Here is a 10,000-nt window from a genome sequence, read left to right as displayed (position 1 = left end):
CCTCCAGCAGCTGATGGCGGGGTGCAGGAGCAGAAGCCAGCCTCCAGCTGGTGATGGCGGGGTGAAGGAGCTGCAGCCAGCCTCCAGCAGCCAGCCTCCAGCTGGTGATGGCGGGGCGGAGGAGCAGGCAGCCTCCATCAGCTGATGGCGGGGTGTAGGAGCAGCAGCCAGCCTCCAGCTGGTGATGGCGGGGAGGAGGAGCAGCAGCAGCCAGCCTCCAGCAGCCAGCCAGCCTCCAGCAGCTGATGGCGGTGTGTGGGAGCAGCAGCCAGCCTCCAGCGGCCAGCCAGCCTCCAGCAGCTGATGGCGGGGTGGAGGAGCTGCAGCCAGCGTCCATCAGCTGATGGCGGGGTGGAAGAGCAGCAGGCAGCCTCCAGCTGGTGATGGCGGGGTGGAGGAGCTGCAGCCAGCGTCCAGCAGCTGATGGCGGGGTGCAGGAGCAGCAGCCAGCCTCCAGCAGCTGATGGCGGGGTGGAGGAGCTGCAGCCAGCCTCCAGCAGCCAGCCTCCAGCTAGTGATGGCGGGGTGGAGAAGCAGGCAGCCTCCGTCAGCTGATGGCGGGGTGGAGGAGCAGAAGCCAGCCTCCAGCAGCTGATGGCGGGGTGCAGGAGCTGCAGCCAGCGTCCAGCAGCTGATGGTGGGGTGGAGGAGCTGCAGCCAGCCTCCAGCAGCCAGCCTCCAGCTAGTGATGGCGGGGTGGAGAAGCAGGCAGCCTCCGTCAGCTGATGGCGGGGTGGAGGAGCAGAAGCCAGCCTCCAGCAGCTGATGGCGGGGTGCAGGAGCTGCAGCCAGCGTCCAGCAGCTGATGGTGGGGTGGAGGAGCTGCAGCCAGCGTCCAGCAGCTGATGGTGGGGTGGAGGAGCTGCAGCCAGCCTCCAGCAGCCAGCCTCCAGCAGCTGATGGCGGGGTGCAGGAGCAGCAGCCAGCCTCCAGCAGCTGATGGCGGGGTGCAGGAGCAGCAGGCAGCCTCCAGCAGCTGATGGCGGGGTGGAGGAGCAGAAGCCAGCCTCCAGCAGCTGATGGCGGGGTGCAGGAGCTGCAGCCAGCGTCCAGCAGCTGATGGTGGGGTGGAGGAGCTGCAGCCAGCGTCCAGCAGCTGATGGCGGGGTGGAGAAGCAGGCAGCCTCCATCAGCTGATGGCGGGGTGGAGGAGCAGAAGCCAGCCTCCAGCTGGTGATGGCGGGGTGCAGGAGCTGCAGGCAGCCTCCAGCAGCTGATGGCGGGGTGCAGGAGCTGCAGGCAGCCTCCAGCAGCTGATGGCGGGGTGGAGGAGCTGCAGCCAGCGTCCAGCAGCTGATGGTGGGGTGGAGGAGCTGCAGCCAGCGTCCAGCAGCTGATGGTTGGGTGGAGGAGCAGCAGCCAGCCTCCAGCAGCTGATGGCGGGGTGCAGGAGCAGCAGCCAGCCTCCAGCAGCTGATGGCGGGGTGGAGGAGCTGCAGCCAGCCTCCAGCAGCCAGCCTCCAGCTAGTGATGGCGGGGTGGAGAAGCAGGCAGCCTCCATCAGCTGATGGCGGGGTGGAGGAGCAGAAGCCAGCCTCCAGCTGGTGATGGCGGGGTGCAGGAGCTGCAGGCAGCCTCCAGCAGCTGATGGCGGGGTGGAGGAGCTGCAGCCAGCCTCCAGCAGCCAGCCTCCAGCTAGTGATGGCGGGGTGGAGAAGCAGGCAGCCTCCATCAGCTGATGGCGGGGTGGAGGAGCAGAAGCCAGCCTCCAGCAGCTGATGGCGGGGTGCAGGAGGTGCAGGCAGCCTCCAGCAGCTGATGGCGGGGTGCAGGAGCAGCAGGCAGCCTCCAGCAGCTGATGGCGGGGTGCAGGAGCTGCAACCAGCCTCCAGCTGGTGATGGCGGGGTGGAGGAGCTGCAGCCAGCCTCCAGCAGCCAGCCCCCAGCAGCTGATGGCGGGGTGGAGGAGCAGAAGCCAGCCTCCAGCAGCTGATGGTGGGGTGCAGGAGCTGCAGCCAGCCTCCAGCAGCCAGCCTCCAGCTGGTGATGGCGGGGTGGAGGAGCAGCAGCAGACAGCCTCCAGCAGCCAGCCAGCCTCCAGGAGCTGATGGCGGTGTGTGGGAGCAGCAGCCAGCCTCCAGCGTTCAGCCAGCATCCATCAGCTGATGGCGGTGTGAAGGAGCTGCAGCCAGCCTCCAGCAGGTCATGGTGGGGTGGAGGAGCAGCAGCCAGCCTCCAGCAGCTGATGGCGGGTTGCAGGAGCTGCAGCCAGCCTCCAGCAAATGATGGCGGGGTGCAGGAGCTGCAGGCAGCCTCCAGCAGCTGATGGCGGGGTGCAGGAGCAGCAGGCAGCCTCCAGCTGCTGATGACGGGGTGCAGGAGCTGCAACCAGCCTCCAGCTGGTGATGGTGGGGTGGAGGAGCTGCAGCCAGCCTCGAACAGCTGATGGCAGGGTGCAGGAGCAGCAGCCAGCCTCCAGCAGCTGATGGCGGGGCGCAGGAGCTGCAGGCAGCCTCCAGCAGCTGATGGCGGGGTGCAGGAGCAGCAGCCAGCCTCCAGCTGGTGATGGCGGGGTGAAGGAGCTGCAGCCAGCCACCAGCAGCTGATGGCGGGGTGAAGGAGCTGCAGCCAGCCACCAGCAGCTGATGGCGGGGTGGAGGAGCTGCAGCCAGCGTCCAGCAGCTGATGGTTGGGTGGTGGAGGAGCAGCAGCCAGCCTCCAGCAGCTGATGGCGGGGTGCAGGAGCAGCAGCCAGCGTCCAGCAGCTGATGGTTGGGTGGAGGAGCAGCAGCCAGCCTCCAGCAGCTGCTGGCGGGGTGCAGGAGCAGCAGCCAGCCTCCAGCAGCTGATGGCGGGGTGCAGGAGCTGCAGGCAGCCTCCAGCAGCTGATGGCGGTGTGCAGGAGCTGCAGCCAGCCTCCAGCAGCTGATGGCGGGGTGCAGGGGCTGCAGGCAGCCTCCAGCAGCTGATGGCGGGGTGCAGGAGCTGCAACCAGCCTCCAGCTGGTGATGGCGGGGTGGAGGAGCAGCAGCCAGCCTCCAGCAGCCAGCCTCCAGCTGCTGATGGCGGGGTGGAGGAACAGAAGCCTCCAGCAGCTGATGGCAGGGTGCAGGAGCAGCAGCCAGCCTCCAGCTGGTGATGGCGGGGTGGAGGAGCTGAAACCTGGGTCGGACCTGGTCTGCAGCAGGGCCCATTACCACTCAGAAGCTGATGGCAGTGTGTGTTTAGGTCCCTGCGGGGTGGATGAGCTGAAACCTGGGTCAGACTTGGTGTGCAGCAGGGCTCAGCACCCTCCAGAAGCCGATGACAGTGTGTCTTTAACTCCCTGCCTGGTGGGAGAGCTGAAAGCTGGGTCGGACCTGGTCTTTAGCAGAGCTCAGCAGCCTCCAGAAGCTGATGGCAGTGTGTGTTTCATCCCCTGCGGGGTGGGAGAGCTGAAACGTGGGTCGGACCTGGTCTGCAGCAGGGCCCATCACCATCCAGAAGCTGACGGCGGTGTGTGTTTAAGTCCCTGCGGGGTGGGAGAGCCATAACCTGGGTCGGACCTGGTCTGCAGCAGAGCTCAGCAGCCTCCAGAACCTGATGGCAGTGTGTCTTTAATCCACTGCGGGGTGCAGGAGCTGAAACCTGGGTCGGACCTGGTCTGCAGCAGGGCTCAGCAGCCAGCAGAAGGTGACGGCAGTGTGTGTTTAGTTCCCTGCGGGGTGCAGGAGCTGAAACCTGGGTCGGACCTGGTCTGCAGCAGAGCTCAGCAGCCAGCAGAAGGTGATGGCAGTGTGTGTTTAAGTCCCTGCCTGGTGGGAGAGCTGAAACCTGGGTCGGACCTGGTCTATAGAAGAGCTCAGCAGCCTCCAGAAGCTGATGGCAGTGTGTGTGTTTTGGTCCCTGCGGGGTGCAGGAGCAGGAACCCGGGTCGGACCTGGTCTATAGCGGAGCTCAGCAGCCTCCAGCAGCTGATGGCAGTGTGTGTTTAATTCCCTGCCTGGTGGGAGAGCTGTAACCCGGGTCGGACTTGGTCTGCAGCAGGGCCCATCACCATCCAGAAGCTGATGGCAGTGTGTCTTTAATTCCCTGCGGGGTGGAGGAGCAGAAACCTGGGTCGGACCTGGTCTATAGCAGAGCTCAGCAGCCTCCAGAAGCTGATGGCAGTGTGTGTTCAAGTCCCTGCGGGGTGGGAGAGCTGAAACCTGGGTCGGACCTGGTCTATAGAAGAGCTCAGCAGCCTCCAGCAGCTGATGGCAGTGTGTGTTTAAGTCCCTGCGGGGTGGGAGAGCTATATCCCGGGTCGGACCTGGTCTATAGCAGAGCTCAGCAGCCTCCAGCAGCTGATGGCAGTGTGTGTTTAAGTCCCTGCGGGGTGGGAGAGCTGAAACCTCGGTCGGACCTGGTCTATGGCAGAGCTCAGCAGCCTCCAGAAGCTGATGGCAGCGTGCCTCTAAGTCCCTGCCTGGTGGGAGAGCTGAAACCTGGGTCGGACATGGTCTGCAGCAGGGCTCGGCAGCCTCCAGCAGCTGATGGCAGTGTGTCTTTAAGTCCCTGCCTGGTGGGAGAGCTGAAACCTGGGTCGGACCTGGTCTATAGCAGAGCTCAGCAGCCTCCAGCAGCTGATGGCAGTGTGTGTTTAAGTCCCTGCCTGGTGTGAGAGCTGAAACCTGGGTCGGACCTGGTCTATAGAAGAGCTCAGCAGCCTCCAGCAGCTGATGGCAGTGTGTCTTTAAGTCACTGCCTGGTGGGAGAGCTGAAACCTGGGTCGGACCTGGTCTATAGTAGAGCTCAGCAGCCTCCAGCAGCTGATTGCAGTGTGTGTTTAAGTCCCTGCCTGGTGGGAGAGCTGATATCCGGGTCGGACCTGGTCCACAGCAGGGCCCATCACCCTCCAGAAGCTGGTGGCAGTGTGTGTTTAAGTCCCTGCGGGGTGCAGGAGCAGAAACCTGGGTGGGACCTGGTCTGCAGCAGAGCTCGGCAGCCTCCAGCAGCTGATGGCAGTGAGTGTTTAAGTCCCTGCGGGGTGGGAGAGCTATATCCCGGGTCAGACCTGGTCTAAAGCAGGGCCCATCACCCTCCAGAAGCTGGTGGCAGTGTGTGTTTAAGTCCCTGCGGGGTGGAGGAGCAGAAACCTGGGTCGGACCCGGTCTACAGCAGAGCTCAGCAGCCCCCAGAAGCTGATGGCAGTGTGTGTGTGTGTGTGTGTGTTTAAGTCTCTGCCTGGTTGGAGAGCCGATACCTGGGTCGGACCTGGTCTGCAGCAGGGCTCAGCAGCCTCCAGAAGCTGATGGCAGTGTGTCTTTCATTCCCTGCGGGGTGCAGGAGCAGAAACCTGGGTCGGACCTGGTCTATAGCGGAGCTCAGCAGCCTCCAGCAGCTGATGGCAGTGTGTGTGTTAAAGACCCTGCGGGGTGGGAGAGCTGAAACCTGGGTCGGACCTGGTCTGCAGCAGGGCTCAGCAGCCCCCAGAAGCTGATGGCTGTGTGTGTTTAAGTCCCTGCGGGGTGGGAGAGCTGAAACCTGGGTCGGACCTGGCCCGCAGCAGGGCCCATCACCCTCCAGAAGCTGATGGCGGTGTGGGTTTAAGTCCCTGCGGGGTTGAGGAGCTGAAACCTGGGTCGGACCTGGTCTGCAGCAGGGCCCATCACCATCCAGAAGCTGATGGCTGTGTGTGTTTAAGTCCCAGGGGGGTGGGAGAGCCATAACCTGGGTCGGACCTGGTCTGCAGCAGGGCTCAGCAGCCTCCAGTTGCAGATGGCAGTGTGTGTTTAGTTCCCTGCGGGGTGCAGGAGCTGAAACCTGGGTCGGACCTGGTCTATAGCAGAGCTCAGCAGCCTCCAGAAGCTGATGGCAGTGTGTCTTCAATTCCCTGCGGGGTGCAGGAGCTGATACCTGGGTCGGACCTGGTCTGCAGCAGGGCCCATCACCATCCAGACGCTGATGGCAGTGTGTGTTTAAGTCCTAGTGGGCTGCAGGAGCTGAAACCTGGGTCGGACCTGCTCTATAGTAGAGCTCAGCAGCCTCCAGAAGCTGATGGCAGTGTGTCTTTAAGTCCCTGCGGGGTGGGATAGCTGAAACCTGGGTCGGACCTGGTCTGCAGCAGGGCCCATCACCATCCAGACGCTGATGGCAGTGTGTGTTTAAGTCCTAGTGGGCTGCAGGAGCTGAAACCTGGGTCGGACCTGCTCTATAGTAGAGCTCAGCAGCCTCCAGAAGCTGATGGCAGTGTGTCTTTAAGTCCCTGCGGGGTGGGATAGCTGAAACCTGGGTCGGACCTGGTCTGCAGCAGGGCCCATCACCCTCCAGAAGCTGTTGGCAGTGTGTCTTCCATTCCTAGTGGGGCAGGGGAGCAAAGACCTGGGCAGAGGAGCGCCTGTCTGCATCCGATCCGGCCCCTCAGCAGCCCGCCGTGAGCCTTAGAGAACCCCCCCCCCCCCCCAGCGGGCTCCAGGAACCGGGCCCTGCGTCGGACCCAGCTCAGTAAGGCCCTCCCTCGGGCCCTGCAGCAGGTGGCCCCGTCTATGCAGTCGAAAACCCCGCGAAAATCGGTGTAGAAACGCCCGAGAGGCGTGGTGCGGTTCCCCCGGCCGGTACCGGGTCCGGACCGGTCCGGAAGTCCACCCAGAACACTGCCTGGGGCTTCTGGGCGGCTCCCCAGGCGCAGGCAGTCGAAAACCGCGTGAAAATCGGTTCAGAATTGACAAAACGGCGACCTCGTCGCTCCAAAAACTAAGTCCAAACTAAGCCTTTCGCTTATCGCTTAACGCTTAAGGCGGTCGGCCTTATGGCCAGTAAATGAAAAGTGCCTGCGCCCCTGGAGGTTTTGGAAGGTGCGAGCGATGACCATGCTCGGGTTAGTAGGTGAGGCCATCGGAAAACCAGCGTGAGTTGGCGGGTTTGGGTGGCAATCTATTCCAGGCAGAGTCGACTATCTCTGGGCATCAATTTTGGGATTTTTCCGGCTCTGGTTCTGGGAGAAACGCAGGGGCAAAGTGCACGAGCCGCGGCCGATTTTGGTGGCCTGTCCCTGGGCACAAAGTCTGAGGAGTGTGGGCCTGGTTCTCCGAAAAATACCAGTCTGCTGGAGCTCACTCCCATGGCTCCAGGGGGCACGGCACACCCCCCGGTAGCCGACCAAAGTGCTCTACTCGGGCCAGACTCGGACCCACGACCCGGGGTGAGAACCACAACTACTGGTCATCCTTTTGACCTCCAGGGGGCGCGGCAGAGCCTCCCCAGTCCGACGCAAGTGCCCCACTTGGGCCATACTCAGACCCACGGCCCGGGGCGAGAACCACAACTACTGGTCATCCTTTAGACCTCCAGGGGGCCCGGCACAGCCTCCCTAGACCGACACAAGTGCTCCACTTGGGCTGTACTCTGACCCAAGTCCCGGTGCGAGAACCACAACTACTGGTCATCCTTTAGACCTCCAGGGGGCCCGGCACAGCCTCCCTAGGCCGACACAAGTGCTCCACTTGGGCTATACTCTGACCCAAGTCCCGGGGCGAGAACCACAACTACTGGTCATCCTTTTGACCTCATGGTCATCCTTTAGATCTCCAGGGGGCCCGGCACAGCCTCCCTAGGCCGACACAAGTGCTCCACTTGGGCTATACTCTGACCCAAGTCCCGGGGCGAGAACCACAACTACTGGTCATCCTTTAGACCTCCAGGGGGCACGGCACACCCCCCGGTAGCCGACCAAAGTGCTCTACTCGGGCCAGACTCGGACCCACGACCCGGGGTGAGAACCACAACTACTGGTCATCCTTTAGACCTCCAGGGGGCCCGGCACAGCCTCCCTAGTCCGACACAAGTGCTCCACTTGGGCTATACTCTGACCCAAGTCCCGGGGCGAGAACCACAACTACTGGTCATCCTTTAGACCTCCAGGGGGACCGGCACAGCCTCCCTAGACCGACACAAGTGCACCACTTGGGCCATACTCTGACCCAAGTCCCGGGGCGAGAACCACAACTACTGGTCATCCTTTTGACCTCATGGTCATCCTTTAGACCTCAAGGGGGCACGGCAGAGCCTCCCTAGTCCGACACAAGTGTCCCACTTGGGCTATACTATGACCCAAGTCCCGGGGCGAGAACCACAACTACTGGTCATCCTTTAGACCTCAAGGGGGCACGGCAGAGCCTCCCTAGTCCGACACAAGTGTCCCACTTGGGCCATACTCAGACCCACGGCCCGGGGCGAGAACCACAACTACTGGTCATCCTTTAGACCTCCAGGGGGCCCGGCACAGCCTCCCTAGTCCGACGCAAGTGCTCCACTTGGGCTGTACTCTGACCCAAGTCCCGGGGCGAGAACCACAACTAATGGTCATCCTTTAGACCTCCAGGGGGCACGGCACAGCCTCCCTAGTCCGACACAAGTGCTCCACTTGGGCTATACTCTGACCCAAGTCCCGGGGCGAGAACCACAACTACTGGTCATCCTTTAGACCTCCAGGGGGCACGGCAGAGCCTCCCTAGTCCGACACAAGTGTCCCACTTGGGCTATTCTCTGACCCAAGTCCCGGGGCGAGAACCACAACTACTGGTCATCCTTTAGACCTCCAGGGGGCACGACACAGCCTCCCTAGTCCGACCCAAGTGCTCCACTTGGGCTATACTATGACCCAAGTCCCGGGGCGAGAACCACAACTACTGGTCATCCTTTAGACCTCCAGGGGGCACGGCACAGCCTCCCTAGTCCGACACAAGTGCTCCACTTGGGCTATACTCTGACCCAAGTCCCGGGGCGAGAACCACAACTACTGGTCATCCTTTAGACCTCCAGGGGGCACGGCACAGCCTCCCTAGTCCGACACAAGTGCTCCACTTGGGCTATACTCTGACCCAAGTCCCGGGGCGAGAACCACAACTACTGGTCATCCTTTTGACCTCATGGTCATCCTTTAGACCTCCAGGGGGCCCGGCACAGCCTCCCTAGGCCGACACAAGTGCTCCACTTGGGCTATACTCTGACCCAAGTCCCGGGGCGAGAACCACAACTACTGGTCATCCTTTAGACCTCCAGGGGGCACGGCACAGCCTCCCTAGTCCGACACAAGTGCTCCACTTGGGCTATACTCTGACCCAAGTCCCGGGGCGAGAACCACAACTACTGGTCATCCTTTTGACCTCATGGTCATCCTTTAGACCTCCAGGGGGCCCGGCACAGCCTCCCTAGACCGACACAAGTGCTCCACTTGGGCTGTACTCTGACCCAAGTCCCGGTGCGAGAACCACAACTACTGGTCATCCTTTAGACCTCCAGGGGGCCCGGCACAGCCTCCCTAGGCCGACACAAGTGCTCCACTTGGGCTATACTCTGACCCAAGTCCCGGGGCGAGAACCACAACTACTGGTCATCCTTTTGACCTCATGGTCATCCTTTAGATCTCCAGGGGGCCCGGCACAGCCTCCCTAGGCCGACACAAGTGCTCCACTTGGGCTATACTCTGACCCAAGTCCCGGGGCGAGAACCACAACTACTGGTCATCCTTTAGACCTCCAGGGGGCACGGCACACCCCCCGGTAGCCGACCAAAGTGCTCTACTCGGGCCAGACTCGGACCCACGACCCGGGGTGAGAACCACAACTACTGGTCATCCTTTAGACCTCCAGGGGGCCCGGCACAGCCTCCCTAGTCCGACACAAGTGCTCCACTTGGGCTATACTCTGACCCAAGTCCCGGGGCGAGAACCACAACTACTGGTCATCCTTTAGACCTCCAGGGGGACCGGCACAGCCTCCCTAGACCGACACAAGTGCACCACTTGGGCCATACTCTGACCCAAGTCCCGGGGCGAGAACCACAACTACTGGTCATCCTTTTGACCTCATGGTCATCCTTTAGACCTCAAGGGGGCACGGCAGAGCCTCCCTAGTCCGACACAAGTGTCCCACTTGGGCTATACTATGACCCAAGTCCCGGGGCGAGAACCACAACTACTGGTCATCCTTTAGACCTCAAGGGGGCACGGCAGAGCCTCCCTAGTCCGACACAAGTGTCCCACTTGGGCCATACTCAGACCCACGGCCCGGGGCGAGAACCACAACTACTGGTCATCCTT

The sequence above is a fragment of the Nothobranchius furzeri genome, unplaced genomic scaffold (genome assembly GCF_043380555.1).
Source record: "Nothobranchius furzeri strain GRZ-AD unplaced genomic scaffold, NfurGRZ-RIMD1 Scf105, whole genome shotgun sequence".
Lineage (NCBI taxonomy): Eukaryota > Metazoa > Chordata > Actinopteri > Cyprinodontiformes > Nothobranchiidae > Nothobranchius > Nothobranchius furzeri.
The sequence above is the reverse complement of the archived record's forward strand: the minus strand, read 5'-3'. Positions refer to the sequence as shown.